Source organism: Camelus ferus, chromosome 12, assembly GCF_009834535.1.
Source record: "Camelus ferus isolate YT-003-E chromosome 12, BCGSAC_Cfer_1.0, whole genome shotgun sequence".
NCBI lineage: Eukaryota > Metazoa > Chordata > Mammalia > Artiodactyla > Camelidae > Camelus > Camelus ferus.
Genome location: NC_045707.1, coordinates 43,927,220 through 43,948,272, shown reverse-complemented (window position 1 = coordinate 43,948,272; position 21,053 = coordinate 43,927,220). Strand labels below are relative to the sequence as shown.

The following is a 21,053-nucleotide window of genomic DNA, read 5'->3' as shown; positions in this document are numbered from 1 at the left end:
GGAGAAGAAAAAAGGGAATATTGATACAAATAGCCAAAAAGACTACAACTAATACAATTAATCTATTTTTTTCTAATAAGTGTGAAAGTAATTAGGTTCCTCCTGTTAGAGAATTTCTTTAAAAGTTTTTGATTCTATGTAGCTCTGAAATTCTGAAGTACTCGAAATACATATACATAAACATGTGTGGGTATGCAAGTGACTCTGTGTGTGTGTGTGTACCTACTTCCCAAGGACTTCTGGGTTTTCATCGTTATAACATAATTCATACCACTGTCAGAGACTGCTCTATGAATCTGTGAGCCTAAATTAAGAAAATGTTGAGATAATGATCAATAAAATTAATACTTATTTTTAATAGATTTTTATAGTTTTCCATTTTTATACTTTAAAATATTCCTCTGACATGTGCACATGTCAAAATGTCTATTTTACAGTAATGTATTTTATTCATAGATACTCTATTAAAGGTCTAATTTGTAATAGAAAGATGATAAATGAGTAGAAAATTATATTCCATAATGTGTCTTCATTATTAACCACACCTTTGGGAAACCCGACAACACAGATCTTAAGAGCAAAGCTGAGGTATTATTGTCTACTCAGTGGGCATTGACCCAAAGTTCAGACTTAGTACCAGGGAGAAAGTGAGCATTCTTGTAGCTGTCTCAATCAACTAAACATTTTATATAGTCGCTTAACATTTACTGAAGGTCTCCTACGTGCACTGTCCTAGTCCTGCAGATTCAGCAGTGGCTAAGGCACACTCTCCTTTTCCAGGAGTTCACTGTATCTCAAGGAGGACACTCAAAGCACAGTATGACAAAAACCAATGGAAGTTCTACACGTTGGGGAGACTGTACCAAGCCTTCCCTATTCAGACAGTGAACTTTGAAACATTTTCTTCCTGGAATGTCCAGTCCTTCCTTTTCTGAACTAGCTGATGCTTAATCTTACTTCAGATCTCAGTTTAAACAATACCTTTTCAGAGACACTTTCTCTGAGACCCTGTAGCCAAGATCTGTCTGTTTTATGTTTCCATAGCACCCTGTACTTTCTTTCTTTCTTTCTTTTTAATTCACAGAAACTTATGATTATTTGTGTGATGCCTGTCCTTCTTGCTAGCACTTTTTCTCCACAAAGACAGAACTTCCATGTTTTTTCTGTTTACTGCTGTACCTCACAACCAGAACAGAAATTTCCACATCATGGAAGAGAGCATCAGAGGAAATGTGAGCCATTGTAAACCTGAACATCCCCATTTTTATCAGACTCTGGAACTTTACCCTCAGCCTGTTGCCTGTTCTCAGTCTACCGTCTTTTTGTTATCTAAAAGCGAATCTTAGCTAATCTTAGACTTAGCTAAGCTTGCCCGTAGGGGTCATCCAAATGGTTCTCTTCACTTCTAAGAAGTGCTTCGGATCTAAACTATTCTTCAGTCTGGACCCAAGCTACTCCCAGGTGTCTCTTCAGAATGGCTGACGTCTCAGTTGTTACCCTATGTTTGTATCACAGGACTCCCTAGAGGTCTCTGTTGAGTTCCAGTTACATTTCTAGTCAGAATTGATGGTTTCGTCAAGATACAGTGCTAGCAACGAGCCTGGCAAGTACAGAGCCATAAAAAAAATCCCACATCAAAGGGGATTTTGTGTATGAAATTTTGTTTCTTTTAGTATTTAGGTTTAAATATTAATGAAATTTGTCTCTGTACAAATTAGATGAGAAAACAAGGTGAGAAAAGTGCTTCCTAGATTCCCCCGAGACAAATCAAGCAAGAGCGTGTGCTTCCTTCCACAACAGGACATGTTTTGAATTTCCCTCCTCATAAATATTTAAATTTGAAGTCTAGCAGCAGTTATTTCTGAACTAGAATGACCAAATTTTTATAATAGGAAGGAAAAATACATTGGCAATCCAACTAATTTCTTGCTCCACTGGAAAAATACTAAGACATGATAATTTCACCAAAATGGGACAACCAGGACAATGCATTCAGGAATTGCATGCATAAACTCTATAATTATATATCTGCATTGAGGGATATACATTAAAACATAATTTGTAATATAAATTCCTTTTATTTGTGCTTGCTTAGTTTTGAAAGTATCTATAAGGTACATATTTCAACTTATGTATTATAACCCCTGTCCTTAAAGAATTAGATGAGATTTTGACTCAGGAAGGAATTTAACTGCTAAATCCTCACTTACAGTTAAATTTGGGCCAATGTTGCTCAAAAAGCAAAACTAATTAATGTGGAAAGTTAGATTAGCTCTTAAGATATTTCCTATTCTGGCCCATACTTGAAAGCAAAGATACAAGTTAATATCTAAAATAAGTCAACTAGCTTGAATCTTATAGTTTCTTAAAATAAGTTATCTTGCCACCTTTCTTTCCAATCATGAAATACTAAATATTCAAAAGGAAAGGTTAAAGTAGTTATGATATAATTGTTTTCGAACATCTAATGAGGACACAATCAATTATTCTCATCTCAACTCCATAAAAACACAAAGAAGAGCACACATCCTTACCCTGAGACAGTGAAAAATAAATAAAAAGAGATATTCTCAAGGACTGACTAAAATACTAGAACAGATTATCAAAGAAGACCTAGAAATCTTTTGTTATTTTTTTAGCAGAAACATTTTTCAGATTACAAATGTACAGTTACATAAAATGCAAGCATTAAGGAACTAACAAAATAGTATTACTCCCAAAGGTAACTACTCTTCGAGGCTCTTCTCTAAGTAATCTGATTTATTATTATTTTAAAATGAGATAATTTTATATAATTGCTCTGCTACTTGATTTTTATACTTATTAATTATCTTAATCATCTTTTCATACCAGCATTATTATTTTCTCTTTTATTCTATTCATTCCTTTTTTTATGGATGCATACAAGTAATTCATTAAAAGAATGTTCTCATATTTTTAACCATTTTCACAGAGATAAACTTTTCTGTTATTTCCATTTAGGGGCTGGTACAAACACCACTGCAGTGAATATTCTTTTACTACTTATATGTAAAATGTGGAAGCATTTTAGTAGGGAAAAAGTTCTAGTAAAATTTGATTTTTTAAAAAAATTAGTAGATACTCTAATACTGTCTCCTGAAAGTATATACCTGTTTCTACGTATCTTGTAAGTATAGATACCATCATGTTGAAATTTAATAAGACCAACATTACCTTATTTTTGGTTTCATTTGGATTTCTTTGATTATTAGGGATGCTGAGTAATTTGCAAATGTCTTTTCACCCCTACCACTTATTCTTTTTCCTGTTACAGTGTTCCCCCACCCTTACCCACAGGGGACACTTTCTAAGACCCCCTAGTGGGTGCCTGAAATTGCATATATTACTAAACACTATAGATCCTAGGTTTCTTCTTATACATACCTGTGATGAAGTTTAACTTATAAATTAGGCACAATAAGAGATTAACAATACTAATAATGAAATAAAACAATTATAACAATATACTGTAATAAAAGTTATGTGAATGTGGTCTCTCTCTCTCTCTCAAAATATCTTATTGTACTGTACTCACCCTTCTTCTTTCTTCTGATGGGGTGTAATTCACATCCCAGGCAGCACAAAGCAGGATGGGGCATGATTTCATATTACTACTCAGAATGGTGTGCAATTTAAAACTTATGAATTGTTCATTTCTGGAATTTTCCATTTAATATTTTCGGACTGCGGCTGACCACTGGTAACTGAAATTGAGAAAGTGAAACCATGAATACGAGGGGACTTCTATCTTTTTTCCCCTTTCTTCTCCTTTCTTTTGGTTTGTTTGTCTTTTTCTTGTTGATTTTTAGGAGCTTTTTTATATAGTATGGACAAAACACCTCTTCCAGTAACAGTTTTGTGTGCATTTTCTAACAGTATTACTTATATTTTAATTTTGTTAAATTGAGCCACTGAAGGTTTACTGGTTCAAAGACAGTCGAACACAGACACTTGTGCTCAGACTTCTTTTTCCTTTTTGGCTACAGACAGACATATTTGTGCATTCTGAGAGTAAATAAATACATTCTCAGACATGAATTCTTTCCAAAAATATTTATCTCTAACTAACCCATTTTTAGGAAGCCACCAGAAAATGTTCCACACATGAGTAAGTAGATAAAGAAAATACATGTAAGACCCAAGCCACAACGAATTCAACACAGAATAGTTATGGCGAGCACCCCTAGGAACATGGTGGAGAGAATTTCTAGAATAAGAGCAGGACAGCAATCAAACTGCCAAAGAAGTATCCAAGAAGGAAAACAGCATAAGAACTTACATTGCCTGAAATTATGCCTTCGCATAAAGCTACAGTAATTCACACACTGTGGCAATGGTGAAAAGATACCAATAGAATATCTAATTCAATAACAGATCTCTAAATATGTGGTCACTTGATTTATGATAAAGTTAACATTATAATGCAGATGAGAATGGATGGTCTTTTTGGTAACCGATGCTGGATCAGTTGGATGCCCACGTGGAAAAAATTAACTATTATCCTTACTTCATGTCATTCACACAAAAACAGTTATAATGGATTACAGATCTAAATGTGAGACATAAGAAGTAAGCTCTTAGAGTAAAACATAGGAGTTCATCGTTGTGACCTTGAAATAGGTAAAAAAAAAATTTAAACAGAACACAAGAAGTACCTAATTGCACTAAATTACAACTTCTTTTCACGAAAGGACATCATGAAGACAGGAAGAAGGCAAGCACAGAGTGGGAGAATGTAGTTGCAATTCATAAAACCAACTAAGAACTGTATCCAAAATATGAAAATAATTCCTATGCGTCCATAAAAAAAAGCAGAAGTTTCACATTCCATGCTATTAACCATCCTGGTGTGCTCCATTTTGTGTGTATTCTTCTTTCTAAGCATCTTAGTTCAGGCTGCTATAACAAAATACTGTCGACTGGGTGGCCTGAACAGTAAACATTTATTTCTCACAGTTGGAGAGGCTTGGAAGCCCAAGATCAAGTGTCTGGTGAGAACTCACTTCCTGGCTTGTAAACTGCCTTCTCACTATATCCTTGCATAGCAAAGAGAGAGGAAGCCACCTCTCTCATGTGTCTCTTTCTACAAGGTCACTAACTGCCCCATTAGAGCCCCACCACATGACCTAATTACTCGCAAGGCTCCATATCAAATCCTATCATGTTGGGAATTACAGTTTCAACACATGAATTTTGTAGGGACACAAACATGCAATCCATCAACTGAGACTTTCAAAGGTATTTTACTGCTTCCTTTTCTTTTCTTTTCCTACTATGGGTTCAAATCTCAGCTTCATTATTTACTAGCTATGAAACATTAGAAAAAATATTTACCTCTTTGTGATTTCATTTGCCCTTGTTTCTTCACCTGGAAACTGGAGATTATTATATTTCCCTCATAGGATTGTGATTAGAATTAACTGTCTGTAATGCTATTAGCAAATTTCTGTATTGCTATAGATGTAAAAATCCTATATAGTCAAATAAATCACTAAAAACAAGTAGGGTTTATTCCCCAATGTAAGTATACTTCATTACTAGGAACTTAGGTGTATAATGTGGATACAATCACCATTATTTGGAGATAATTGCATATACCTAAAAGAGTTGTTACAAGGATTTAAAAAAATCTTTTTTTTTGTTGAAGTACAGTTGATTTACAATACTGTGTTAGTTTCAGGTGTACAGTGAAGGATGTTTACATATATGTATATATATATATATTCAGATTATTTTCCATTATAGGTTATTATAAAATATTGAATTTAGTTCTCTGTGCTATATAGTAAATCCTTGTTGCTTATCTACCTTATGTATAGTAGTTTGTATTTGCTAATCCCACACTCCTAATTTATTGCTCTTCCCCCTGTCCTCTTTGGTAACCATAAGTGAAATATTTTATGTAATGCTTAGCTAGTACCTGGTAAGTACTACCTTGAATATATTTTGGCTATTTTTATTCTTAACATTATTATTATAGATTATAGGTAAAAAAGCATATGAGCATCCAGAGAAATTTTGATTTTTTAATAAAATCTAATAGCTCTTCTTGATTTAAATATATGAATTCTTGCAAGTAAGGTGTAGAAAGAAATTTTTTAATAACATAAAGAATAGCTGTGTGAAGATAGCTGGCAAATATCAGATTCAACAATGAAACATTAGCAGAATTATTATTAATCCCAAAACCAAGGATACTTGCTATCATGGCTATAATTTATTCTAGAAACTGTCACTAACTCAGTAAGTCAAAAAAAGTATGAGATACAAATATCTGAAAAGAGTGAAATAATTTATTATTGACTTATGATTCATTTTTCTACTTAGAAAACCCAAGAGAGTCAACTAGTAAGCAAATGCAACAAGGTAGCTGCAGACAAAACAAACAAATGGATAGCTCTTCCCCTCTACCAGCAATAACCAGTTAGGAATCAGAATAGAATAAGAGTTCTTATCCACAGAGCAAAGAAAAACCCTAGCAATGAACTGAACAAGCAACGTGCATGGGCCTATGTGAAATGAAGAATAGGATGCCACTGAGATTTTAAATCATGTTTTAAAAGAGGAAAATGCTATCTACCTGGATGGAAATAATGTTCCTTATGAAGATATTAATTTTATACAAATAAGTCAATAAATTTAACAAAATTGCAAGAGAAGTTCTGAGGAAATTATATACCAAATAAAACCATAATTAAAAGACTTATATTACATGGGGTAATCTTCTCAATATAATGTGAAGTGAGGGAAGAAGAAGAGTATACGCACTATACATATTGCTCCTGTTCAGTTGACCCTTGAGGGTCATGGGTTTGAACTGCTTGGGGAAACTTATATACAGGTTGTTTTCAGTAGTGATTACTCCAGTACTACACAATCCACAGTTGGCTGAATCCACAGATGTGGAGCCATGTATAGTCAGGGCCGACTGTAAGTTATGCCTGGATTTTCAACTGTGCAGGTCGGCTTCCCTAACCCCCACATTGCTCAAGGATCAACTGTAGTTTTAATTTATAAAAATAAATTAAATAGTAACTTAATTAAATTACTAAATTGTTAAAAATAAATTTATTTTTATCATTAAATTACATTTTATTATTAAAAATTGAATTACATTGTATTTATTATTAAAATTGCATGAAAACTTATTACTAAAACAAATCACATTTATTATTAAAATTTATTTTTTAATTAATTAAATTTTATTTATTATTAAAATTATAATTATAAATTTAAAATACAGGTAAGCAATACATATAAAATATCTAGAAAAAGTACTCTAAAATTTTAACACTGGGATGGGAGGGAGAGGACAGAGATTACTGGCAAGATTTCCCTATATTTTTTCAATTTAACACAATGAGAATGTATTAATGTATTACTTTCTGTGTCTATTTAAAAAGGTATGCTTCAAAAGTAAAATCTAATAAAACAATTTTATCAGTGTGAAATAGGCTGATGGTGACATTTGTTTTCTGTCATTCACACTTGGGCCCTGCAAAAACATCATTATCCACACTGTTTTTTGTGCAATGGATAATATATTTAATAATTAACTCTCCACAGTATGTGGAAATCATGCTTCAACACTAAGTTTTATTTCACATAATAGATTTCAGTAATGTGTTTCAGCACACAGTATAATTAGTTAATGGGGTTGTATTCATAAAGACTTGGTCCAACATAGAATTATGTTCCCTTTAAGACCTCTTCCTTTTGAAATTATGCACTCTGCTGTGCCTGGATCACACATATGCACACACACTTAATTTTTCATTCAGATGATCATAATTTGTGGCTTTCAGAGACTGCTTTTTATTTTCATTTCTATTTTTACCTTGTAGTAGAAAATATCAATAGATTAAAAATCAGGTAAGGTTTAGAAATATTAGTAAGTCTGTTCATTATATATTGAGTGTCTGGAATGAAGTAAAACAGAAAAATTCTTGTCTAGAAAAAATATAATACATTAACTTTTTAAAATGCACTTTCACACATTCTAACAAAATATTTATTCATGTATTATGTTATTTTATATAATAGTATTCTTATAGAGGGTTTATCAAAATATTTTCACCAAACTGAAAAAAAAAGAAGCTAATTACTATTAATTACTATCATTTTGGTGTCAATGAATGCTTTCTTTTGTAATGCAAGGCATTAAGAGATCATCTTCTGGGAGAAAAAGTAAATATGAACTTGGTCATTGATACAAAAACTTTCTCTTCATGTTGACATAATGGAATGCTCATATTTGGAAGCCAGGTAAATCATACTGAAATATTTTAATAAAGCTTATTTCTCTCCTACTTCTCCATGTTACACTTTCACATATATTATTGTAAGAATTTTGTAATCATTTGGTAAGTCTGAAACTATTATCATAATGTTACAGAAAAGGAAACTTTAATGCAAAGTTATTAATTTGCCAGAGAAAATTGAGAACAAATGCTCTGCTAATTAAAGTGCACAGTACTTTTGTTCTTCATAGTATAATACATGAGTACCTATAATATTTCTTCTGAGATTAGCAATACATTAGTTATCTTGCATTTTGAGACATTTCCATTCACCAAACTCAAATATGTAATTTACATGGCAGGGGAAAATTCGTCTTTCTTCTTTGCAACTGAGGTAAGATACCCAATCTGAAACCTGGTGACTGCCTTTGGTCTTTTCCCTTACTATTCACATTCAAGGCTTTGGTATAAGTCCTGTCAATTCTGCTTTAAAGGTATTGCACATCCATTGTTTCTCTCCATCTCCACTGGTCCCATTCCAAGTCAAGCCCTAGTCCCCCCACCTGGACCAGTACAGCATCTCCCAGCTGATTTCTCCCATCTTCCTTTTTATTTATTTATTGTCTTATAAACAACAGAAATTTAATTCTTACAGTTTTGGAAGCTGGAAGTCCAGTGTCAAGGCACCAGCAGATTCAATGTCTGATGAGATCCCACTTCCTGGTTCACTTATGTTTGTCTTCTTGCTGTAGCCTCACATGGTGGAGGAGGTCTCCCTTCTACTCTTGATACTCAGGAAATTCTCTGCAAAGTAGCCAGCGTAATCATGTCAAGCTTAATTCATTTATGCCACTCCCCACTCTGCAAAAAGCCCCAGTAGCTTCCTAGTGCTCTTAGAATAAAATAATCACATCCTAACTCTACCCTGCTTGCAGGGCTCTGTGTGCATGGACCCAGAGCTAGCTCTTGAACTGCCACTTACACTGAACATGCCTCACTTGCCACCCTGGCCCCATGGTCTTGTGCTGATGCCTAGAACCAGCTCTCAGCTGTCTCCCACCCATTTTACTTGGTTCTCCCTCCATCTGGATCACTCTCCAAATGACCAGCTTCTTATCCTTCAGGTCTCATCTTAAATGCCACCAACTTACAGAAGCCTTCCTTAAGTACTAAATCTAATTAGGGCCCTATCCCCTTATTCTTTTTTTAATGATAGTATACATTATTTGAGTTTAACTTTGTGACTGCACTATATACACCCAACTCTTAAAAGTCATTTATTTTACGGGTTAAAAACGAAAGTTACTCTTCTTTATCCTGTGTGTCACAACCCTTCAATTTTCTCTTCAGAGAAGCAAACATTTTAAAATCATTCACTAGTTTATTCTGCTGTTTTCCTACATCTGTATTTTTGTTTCATTACATAAATTTCAGGTGTATAGCATTATAATTTGACATCTGTAAACTCTACAAAATGATCACCACCATGAGTCTACCGCCCAGTTTTGACTTTTGTTTAGATTTCAAATATAAGTGATATCATATGGTATTTTTCTTTCTCTTTCTGGCTTCGCTTAGAATGACAATCTCCAGGTCCATCCATGTTGCTGCAAATGGTATTATTTTATTATTTTTTTATGGCTGAGCAGTATTCCATTATATAAATATATCTCAACTTCTTTATCCAGTCATCTGTCAATGGACATTTAGGTTGTTTCCATGTCTTGGCTATTGTATATAGTGCTGCTGGGAGCATTGGGGTGCATGCATCTTCTCAAATTAAAGTTCCATCTGGATATATGTCCAGGAGTGGGACTGCTGGATCATAGATAGGGTAAGTCTATTTTTAGTCTCTTGAGGAATCTCCATACTGTTTTCCATAATGGCTGCACCAAACTATATTCCCACCAAAAGTGTAGGAGGGTTCCCTTTTCTCCATACCCTCTCCAGCATTTATTGTTTGTAGATTTTTTAGTGATGGCCATTCTGACTGGTGTGAGATGATACCTCATTGTAGTTTTGATTTGCGATATTAAGCATTTTTTCATGTGCCTATTGGACATTTGTATGTCTTCATTGGAGAACTGCTTGTTTAGGTTTTCTGCCCATTTTTGGATTGGGTTTTTTGTTTTTTGTTTTTCTTATTAAGTTATATGAGCTGTTTATGTATTCTGGAAATTAAGCCCTTGTCAGTCTCATCTTTTGCAAGTATTTTCTCCCATTCTATAAGCTGTCTTTTTGATTTGTGTTTCCCTAATAATTAGCGATGTTAAACATACTTTCATGTGCTTGTTGGCCATCTGTATATCTTCTTTGGAAAAATGTCTATTGAGATTCTCCATCCATTTTCTAATCAGGTTGTGTCTGTTGTTGTTGAGTTCTATGAGTTTTTAATATTTGGATACTAACTTCTTACCAGAAATGATTTCTTTCTTAAGAATGTTTTGGTTATTTGCGACCTTTTGTGGCTCCATACAAATTTTAGAATTATTTGATCCAGTTCTGTGAAATATGCCATTGGAATTTTGATAGGGACGGCACTGAATCTGTACATTACTTTGGGTGGTATAAACACTTAAACAATATTAATTCTTCCAATCCATGAACACAAAATATCTTTTCACTTGTTTTTGCCTTCTTCAAATTTTTTTCATTGGTTTTCAGTGTACAGGTCTTTCATCTCCTTAGCTAAATTTATTCCTAGTATTTTGTCTTTCTGATGCAATTGTAAGTAGGATTTTTTTTTTTAATTTCTCTGATAGTCCATTAGCAGTGTTTTGTTGGATTTGGTGTGCTAATATTTTGCTGTGGATTTCTGCATCTATATTCATTGGTTATATTGGCCTGAAATTATCTTTTTGTGTGTGATGTCTTTCTCTGGTTTAAGTATCAGGGTAATGCTGATCTCACAGAATGAGTTAGGAAATGCTCCTTGCTCTGCAATTTTTTGGAATAGTTTGAAAAGGATAGGTGTTAACTCTTCAATGTTTGGTAGAATTCACCTGTGAAGCCATCTGGTCCTGGACTTTTATTTGTTGTGAGTTTTTAAATTTCTGATTCAATTTCATTACTAGTAATTGGTCTGTTCATATTTTCTATTTCTTCCTGCTTCAGTCTTGGGAGATTGTACCTTTTTAAGGATTTGCCCATTTCTTCTGGGCTGTCCATTTTTATTGGAATACAGTTGTTCATAGTAGTCTCTTATGATCCTTTGTATATCTGTGGTATTGGTTGTAACTTCATTTCTGATTTTATTTGAGTCCTCTCCTTTTTTTCTTCATTAGTCTAGGTAAAGGTTTGTCAGTTTTACCTTTTCAAAGAACCAGCTCTTAGTTATATTGATCTTTCCAATTGCTTTGTCTGTCTTAAGTTTTTAGTTACTTCATCTATCCCACTCTAATCTCTATTATTTCTGTCCTCCTACTAATTTTGGACTACATTTGTTCTTGTAGTTCTTTTAGGTATAAAGTTGGATTGCTTATTTGGGATTCTTTTCTTATTTCTGTAGGTAGGCTTGTATTAGTATAAACTTCCTTCTTAGAAACAGTTTTGTGGTATCCCATAGATTTTGATATGTTGTATTTCTATTTTCATTTGTCTTTAAATATTTTTGGATTTCTTCTTGATTTAATCGATGATCCATTGGTTATTCAATAGCATATTGCTTAATCTCCATGTTTTTGTGGTTTTCCCTAATTTTTCCTTGTGATTGATTTCCAATTTCACACCACTTTGTTCTGAGAAGATGCTTGATATAATTTCATCTTTTTTAATGTATTGAGATTTGTTTTGAGACCTAACATGTGACCTATCCTGGAGAATGTTCCATGTATACTTGAGAAGAAAGTTTATTCTGTTGCTGTTAGAATGACTGTTCTGTAAATGTTTTTAAGTCCATCTGGCCTAATATGTTAAATCTGATGTTTCCTTATTGATTTTCTGTCTGAATAATCTATCCATTCATGTAAGTGGGATGTTAAAGCCCCTTACAATTATGCTTTCAATTTCTCCCTTTTAGTCTGTTAGTATTTGCTTTATATTTCTTGGTGCTCCTTTCATTCTCTTATTCTTTACCAAAGCACCCTATGTATTTATTTCTCAAATATGACACAATCAGTAATTTTTACGTAGTTTACTCTCTTGCTATCTCCTCCACCACTAGAATTCAGGTTCAGTAAGAGCAGGGCCCTTGCATGTCTCCTTCATTGTATACCCTGTCCCTGGTACAGTTCTTGGAGCATAGTGAACTCTCAATAACAATTGAGTGAATGTATACTTTTTGACATGATAAACACATGAAGTCTGTATAGAAAATTTAGACACTCATTTTTCCAAATATTTCTAATTTCTCATGTAAGATTCAGTAATAACAAAAAATAAATTACGAGCCATAAGATAGAACAATATTCCATTATTCTCTGAGACCAGACTTTTGAAAATTGGCTTATGAAATATTCAAAGAAAAGCAAATTTTTATTTAATCTAATTCAGAAAGAAATCTGACATTAGTTTAATTGTTGTAATTGCAGTGAATGTCACTTTAAAAAGACACCTTGGTTAAATGGATGTTGTTAACAGTAATACCATGTTTTCTTTTGCTAATTAGTTTCCTAAAGCCTGTGGTTAGGAAATCTTTTTGTTTTCTAATTAGTTTCCTTTTTTGTTTGTTGTTGATTTGTTTCTTTTTTTTTTTTCCTTAATAGTTAATTACATTTCACAGTACTTAGGATAGATAGTACATTATCTTTTGTATCCAACTCTAGATTTAACTTTCCATTTGGATTTTTGTCATGCTATGCTGACTTCTCCTTCTTAGAGTTGCTTCAAACCATGTAAACTCTAATAGAGAAAACATAACATGTTGCAAGTTAAATGCTTTATTGTCAGAAGTCATTTATCCTGCTTCTACTGTATGGATGATTGTAGCAAAGAGCAAAAATAATGCAAAGGGCTGTACGAAAATAACATGTGTTATATCCTGCTATTTTTAATAGACATCTTCAAAGAGATAACCCCCTAAGAAGAGCTTATCTAATCTGAATTAAAAACATAAAGGGATTTCTTATAAATGAACTGACTTGCCTTGAAGTTGACGTGTCAGGATTAATTATTAAAATAACCTTTTATTTATGAAATACTGTAAGTTAAATTACTCCAAAGCATGTAGAAAGAAGAAATGAAATAAGCCAGACAGTTTGCCACAATTTAAAAAAATACTGAATTGAACAGCATCTGTCTGCCACATCTTTCTTTTACACCATTATCCAAAAACCTGGGACTAGGGCTTTGTTCACCAGCCAGCAGTAAATGCATTGGCTATAATGTCAATGAACTTTAAAGCAAGCTCACCAAAACGGAACTCATTATTCTTTCAGGCGTATCGCTATTGGCATACGGTACATTCATTCCATGACTTTTCATTGTGTAAGTGGATTATATTTCTCAGAATGATTCTATTTTTTTTTAATGCTTAAACAGGCATGCATTTTTATTTACTGCAGCTCTGAGAAGCTTTGTGTAGAGAAATACATCTTTAAGTAAATATAAATTTTGTCCTTGGTGACAAGCTAATACATATTACACCAAGGAATTTGGTAGAGATTGATTTCTATTTGTGGGTGAGAATAACACTGGCATGTTTATTCTTCTATTAAAGTTCATGAGGGAAGGGGATAAAGGAAAGATAGATTTTTGGAGTGGTTCTAATTGCAAACAGATTACAGAATTGACATTCTATGACAGTAATGGAGAAGAATATGCTTCGACTATGCATTGACATAGAATGGTGGATTGGCGACCAGTGAGCTGGTGAATAAATTGGAGGCAAGAGTGATTTGCAGGGAGATAGCTTAGTGCTGAGTTTTCCTAGGTTAGGCACAGCCTGAGATCAAGGCAAGCATCTGAATAATTCTTTGTCAGACATGGGTCCTGGGGTTGGTCACAATCAGCAGATCATCTCAATAATATCAGAATGGAAGCATATTTTGCTCCATAGGGAATAAGTACTTCTGTAAGACAATAACAGCTGGAAAATTATATTTTTAGTCATAGGCACTTCATAAAATGTAAAAATATCATTTCCCTTTCTCACCTTGGAGCCAGGTCATCAACAAATATATGGTTTAGTCTTTTTTCCATTCTATGCACAATCTTATAAAGATTCAAAATGAGCATAATCAAGGTGCATCTGGCATAGAATTAAGGTTATAAGGGAAGAGGTAAGACAGTAGCACAAACAAATGCACATTTTGGCTACGTTTAATGCTTGATACTTGGATATCAAGCATTGTTTTTCTCTGTATGGATATTTACTTACCAAATTCTTATTTGGCAGAAGTCTCCGTGAAACTTATCCTTTCTTCTATTACATTTAAGAAGGCTGTGTTTCTCTGTTTTGAAATTATTTATTACATAAATCACTTCAAATCTTTCCTTGTCCCTTTTCCCTCAAATGATTCCAATATTATTCTGTAGAGACAGACAGACACAATTCAGTACCCCAGATTTCTACTTTATTTTATTATTACTAATACCTGACATTTCTCATTAGGTCTCTGACTCTACTCAGTGATCCTGTATTGGGCTCAACACGGGAGGCTTGATATTTGCTCCACTTTTCTGTCTTAGTGTTTTTTTCTTCTTTTTCTATGTTATGACCAATATTAATTTAACAAAACAAAAGATGAAACCTAGAACCAAAGTTTCCAATTAGCTTCACAAGTAGCCCTTTGTCTCTTTCCCTAAAAAAATAAATTAATAATAGATGAAGACATCCGTTAGGAAAAGAATGTTAAAATGTAATGATGGCTGCATTTAAGAATAAAGGTCAGCTATCAGTTTACAGTGGCAACTCGCAAACAATGACTGTTGTTTCCTGGGGCAAGTTACGTGATTCTGATGGCTGTTCTGACCCAAGCACATTGTCTGAACACTGCAAAAATTAAACACTTCAACAACTTCAATTTCTCATGGATTGTAAACCTAGCAAAGTTACGTCTCCTAAATTCCATGATAACATTTTAGTAGATCTGTATATACGAAAATCCCCCTATTAGTAGTGCAAAGAAAATATAAAATCATTTTGCAATTCCACCCTAAAATAAGGTAATGATAATTATAAGAGCTAATACTTGCTGCACTTACCCATGTGGCAGGTCTATTTTATATTCATTATCTCATTTGATTTTCTTAACCACCCTATGAAGCGGGGTGAATGAGCAGAATTTATGGGGTATAATCATAAGCATTTTTGTTTGTCTCCCAATGATTCTTTAAGATTTGTACAGGGAGAAGGTTCTTTCTGCCCCATTTGGAATGTGGTCAAGGCCCTATCATTTCCTTAGCCTCTCTTAAGAAGCAAATTTATGAGTGATATTTTAGATTAAAGCTACTTCCCCCTGAGCCCTCATGTCCCATGGCCCACAGTTAGCATTCCTACTCAGGCCTACTTGCCCATCTACACAGCCCTGTAGGACAGATTTAAGAGGATCTCCACACCTGGAAACATGCATGCCTTCTTTAAAAAAAAAAATAGCTTAGATCCAACATTTATTAAATTTAAAAGGATATTTATAGGGTATGTATAAGATAGAAAGAATAACAGCACAATGAGCCCCTAAGTACACAATATCCAGGTTAAGAAATAGAACATTTTCTATTCCTTTCCCACCTCCATTATACCAATGCATCTTTGTCTTATATGGCTGTAGTTCATTCATTTGCTCTATAATATTTCGTTGTATGAACTTACTACAATTTATCCAATTTACTATTGACTGACATTGTGCTTTTAAATTGCATTTCCTTAACTACTGATGAGGTTGAGCATCTTTTCATATGTTTATTGTTCATTCCTATTTCTATCTCCTCTGTCTTTCGTGTATTTTTCTATTGTTTGTCCTTCTCTTACTGATTTTTAGGAGTTCTCTCAATCTGTCTTTCATGTGTATATCCTGGTCCCTAGTCCACGGACTGTTACAGTAGTTAATATTTCCTGCCAGTGAATAGTTTGCCTTTCATTTCCTTCGTGGTCATTTTTGATGAAGAGACATTCTCAAACATAATGTAACAAGTGTATCAAAAATTTCCTTTATGCTTTACATTTTTAAAGTCTTGTTTAAGAATCCTTCATAATCCCAAGATTGCAAATATATTTTGTTATGTTGCCTTCTAAACGTTTTATAGTGTTGGCTTTCACATTTATCTATAATCTACCTGGAATTGATTTTTGTATATGGTATGATATAAAACTCAGTGTCTTTTTCTGTTGGGTAATTCAGTTTGCTAATGACAAGTACTGTGTAATAACCATAAAAAAATAAAAACAAAACAAAACAAAACAAACCCTCAGTGTCTTTTTTATTCATATGAATGACTCTCCCAGAACCATTAATTTCAAGATCTATTCCTTCCTCACTGTTCTGTGGTGTCATCTCCGTCATTAGATTTCCATATATCTGTGAGTCGGCTTGGGGAGTTCTATATTCTGCTGCATTGATCAGTCTGTCTATCCTTGCAATGATGACACACTATTTTAATTACTAAAGCTTCATGGTAAGTTTTGACATTTTGTGTGCCATACTCCCACATAGTTTTTCTCCATTAGGCATATTGTGGCTATTATTGGCTTGCTGCTCTTCCATACAGATTTTAGAATCAGTATGCCACAATTCACAACTACAACACAACAAACATTGTGATTGTGATGACCTTAACTCCACAGATTAAGCCAGTGAGCACTGACATCTTCACCGTGGCTTTGGCAGTATGTCTCAATATCAACGGGACAAGTCCTCTCTTAACTATGGTTTTTAATGTTTTCTTGACTGTTTGGGGACATTCATTTTCCATACAAATTTTAGACTAAGTTTACTGAATTCTTCAAAACATCCAACTGAGACTTTATTGGGAGTGTATATATGTGGATTAATCTGGGGGAGAATCTACATTTTCATAAGGGATAGAACCATCGAAGAGCACAAAATGTCTCTTCGTTTATTCAGAACACCAGAAATCTTCTCTTGCTTTTATTTAAGTTCAAGATTTTCTCCATAAAAGTCTTGTGTATTCCATTTAAGTTAAAACTATTTGTACTTGTTGCTGTTGTGGATGGTGTTTATTTTAATTAAATTTTCAGGTTGCTTATTGCTTTGGTAGAAACTGCTATTAATTTTTGTACTTTCGTTTTGTTTTTAGCTACCTTGCTAAACTCTCTTATTAGTCCTAACAGTTTGTCAGATTTTTAAAAAATATTTCCTTCCAATCCTTATTTCTCTTATTTCTTTTCCTTTCCTCACGACGTTGGCCAGGACCTTCAGTACTGTGTTAAATAGCAGCAGGGATATTGACCCCACATCACATGCTCCCAGTCCTGTTATAACCCTTCACTGTGCTTTAAGTATAGGAGAAGGAGGAGGGGTACCCACGACAATCAGCAGGTCTCTTTTAGGTTACATAGCTTGCAATAGTGGGAGACATGATAAAACTTGCATCATATAATTCCAAAGACCTTGGTCTTTGCACTGTATTTACAATAAATGCTAGAATTTAATTCACTTTAATAACTATGTATTGATTACCTATTAATACAAATAAATACGTCACTGTGGTTCCCGCCTGAAATTTTAGTTATAATTTCATGGAAAACATATTTATCTAAAAAAAAAAAAATACTGCTGATCTCATCAACTCCCTCCCAAAATATTAAAAAGCAAACTCTTGGAATTTTCTCAGCAAGGAGACTCCTCAAACAGATTCATTAACCAGAAGATTGAACAAGAACACTGTCATTTTTCAAAGCATGAAATTATCCAAGTGAAATCATAACATCAGTTTTATAAAAGGAATATTTTACTCTTCACTTGAATAGTAGGCCTTAAAACCTAAAAGTTAGTCATTTCAAGTTTGCCCTTCTTTCAGAGTGATATGTGATTACTCATAATGAGAAACTAGTGCCTTTGAAAGTAGACCATAAGAGGAAAAAGTCCTTTTTATTTTTTTTCATTTTCCTACTGACTGCACCAATGAAGGACCTCATTAATCAAGATGATGCCATTGAAAAGCTGACATGAGACACATCACCATGCAGTTGTCATTTTTGCTCTCCTGTGATCTATTTCAGTTTCATACACTTGTAAACAAGTTTTATCCCCTTGCACCCAATCAAGAATCTGCCTGCTTATCTTCAAGTATTTGAAAAGTATTGTAGGAGACGGGAGGGAAATGCATTCAATGAACATTTATTAAGCACCAAGGAGACTCTATGTGGCACTCAAGACTATCAAGGTATGGAGAAAATGTAATCATCTCCCTCACATATCTCCAAGGCCAGAGGAGACAGACAAAGTAAGCAGAGAAAAAAGACAAAGAGAAAGACAGAGACAAAGTAAGCAGGGATAAAAGCTGTAAACAAAGCCTATTTTAGAGTTTTGAGAGTACAGATGGATAATGTACTAGATATCTATTGCTGCAAATTTAGCAGCTTAAAAACCACATTTATTTTCACTAGGTTCCTGTGGATCAGATCTTAGCTATGGTACTCTCTACGGTCTTATAAGGTTACAAACAAGATGTCACCTGGGGCCATGGTCTCATTTGAAATTTGACTGGGGAAAGATCTTCTTCCAAGTTCACATGGTTGTTGAGAGCACTCAGTTCTTTGTAGGCTGCTGTAATAGTGGTCCCAGTCTCTTGTCAGGTGACATTGAAGGATGCCCCCCAGCTTCTGGCCATGTATTCTCCATCATTGCAGCTTGCTTCTTCAAAGTTAGCAAAGAAAAGAGAGACTTCAACAAGATGGGAACTGTGAATGTATATAACATAATCAAGTACAAAATAACCACATGTTCTGTTCAGTATAGAAGCAAGTCACAGGTTCTTCCCATACTCAAGGGAGAGGATCACATAGGGCATAAATATAATACAATGGTTCTGTCTGATACAGTTATTTACTCTGTCCTAGGGTGCTAACTGAGTACTGAAAACATGGATAGATGTCCAGATGAAATGCATAATCTCACAGTGTAAGAGAGCAAACACTAGCCAGAAACTTCAAATAATCCTTGGAACTGTTACATGGTGGGAAGAGGGTGAGCATGGGTTGAAAACAGATGCTAATCTTAGTAACCAATTTTCCAGAGCACCTACCATGGTCAAGTTTTTTTCAGAAGAGTTTACACATGTTGTTTCCCATTAATCTTCACAACAACCCTTAGTCTGCTGGGGCTGCCATAATAAAATGCCATAGAATGGGTGGTTTAAATAACAGACATTTATTTCTCAAAGTTCTGGAGGCTGAGAAGTCTAAGATCAATGTGCCAGCTGACTCAGTTCCTGGTGAGAGTTCTTTTTCTGGCTTGCATGTGACCAACTTCTCACTATGTCTTCCCTTGGCCTTTCCTCAGTGTGTTTCCAAGGTGGGGATGTGTGGAGAGGTGGAGCGAGGGAAAGGGAGGGAGGGAGGGAGAGAGAGGGATCTTCTTTTCTTATAAAGTGGATAATTTCATCATTAGAGTCCCATCTTAATGACCTAATTTAACCTTAAGAAGTAAGAATGGAGCAGAAGGGCTAGCATCAGGAATATTTAGGAGGTAGAATCTACAACACTAAGGCACTAGTTGAATATAAGCACTGAACGGATCAGGGATGATCAGGGATGATTCCCAGGGTTCTGATTGGTTAACTGAGTGAGTGATGGTGCCACTCACAAAGAGAGGTTATCAGATGACGGGGTGGGTTTGAAAAGGACTAGGAGATAGCTGCAGGTTAAGTTAAAGGAATTTCAATGAACTCAATTTTTGTTAAAGCAAGAAGTGAGGTCATCAACTAATGTGTAACGACTGAGGGGATGGTTGAGAGTGGATGGATGCAATAGGAAATTAATAAAAGGTGAAAAATTCATGGCTATAGACTCAGACCCAAAGGCAGCTAGAGAACATGAATTTGTGGTGAAGCCTAGCATTGGGCTCATTGCCTGTCTTTTATTCTGCTCCCCGAGAAAAGAAAATGCATAGTGGAAGTTGTTCAAGGATGGAGACTGGCAAAAGGGAGTATCAGGATAAGGGAGCATTTTTACTGTGATCATGGCACCCTGGCTGGGTAGGAGGCAAATAAAGCCAAAACAGAGAAGGAACTAGAAGAACCCACAGAGCACCAGACGTCAACAGAAAGTTAATTGTCTTCCAACTACATAGAGAACAAAATCCAAAGCCCTCACCAAGACCTACAAGATCTTACATAACCTTGCCCCTGGCCACCTCGCCAAAAGTCCCACACTGTAGCTTGATGAGTGTAATAGGTGTGGTTTTGCTGCATGATGTTGACAACTGCTGTTTCCTCTGCCCAGATCACTTTCCCAGGTTATCTACATTGCCCCCTCTAACTTCATTCAGTTTTCTCTTTTCATGTTACCTTCTTAGAGTGGCCTCTCTTTGACCTCTTATCTAAAATATCATCTCTTTTCTGTCCATCCCTTCACAGAACTTTACTTTTTATTCTTAGTAATTATCATTATTTGACATTATGTTATATATCTCTCTATGTTCTGTCTCTCCTACTATACTATAAGTTCTAAGAGGACAAAGATCTTGAATTATCTTTAAGTAATTCTTTCATATATTTCAAAAAAAAATCACAAAATTTTAATGAACACTGAAAAGTCTTTCATTCAGTCACCATTCATTCAGTCACCCCTCTGGAAGACAGACACATGTATTGCATTCTTGTGTATTTTTCCAGGTCCCCATGCAAATATGAGAAAATATAAAAATATGTTCTTAGCTTTCTTCTTCTTTT

At 34.4% G+C, this 21,053-nt stretch overlaps 1 long non-coding RNA gene across 1 annotated transcript in view; it reads right to left on the bottom strand.

The window, feature by feature from the left end:
* The window catches only part of LOC116667712, a 237,469-nt gene that overhangs the window by 122,025 nt on the left and 94,391 nt on the right, over positions 1–21,053 (bottom strand). Inside the window, exons 8-11 of the long non-coding RNA XR_004324713.1 lie at positions 18,837–19,018; positions 14,578–14,729; positions 8,915–9,065; positions 3,557–3,725 (exon numbers count right to left, since the gene is read on the bottom strand). This is a non-coding gene — a long non-coding RNA (uncharacterized LOC116667712). The remainder of the gene's footprint in view (positions 1–3,556; positions 3,726–8,914; positions 9,066–14,577; positions 14,730–18,836; positions 19,019–21,053) is intronic.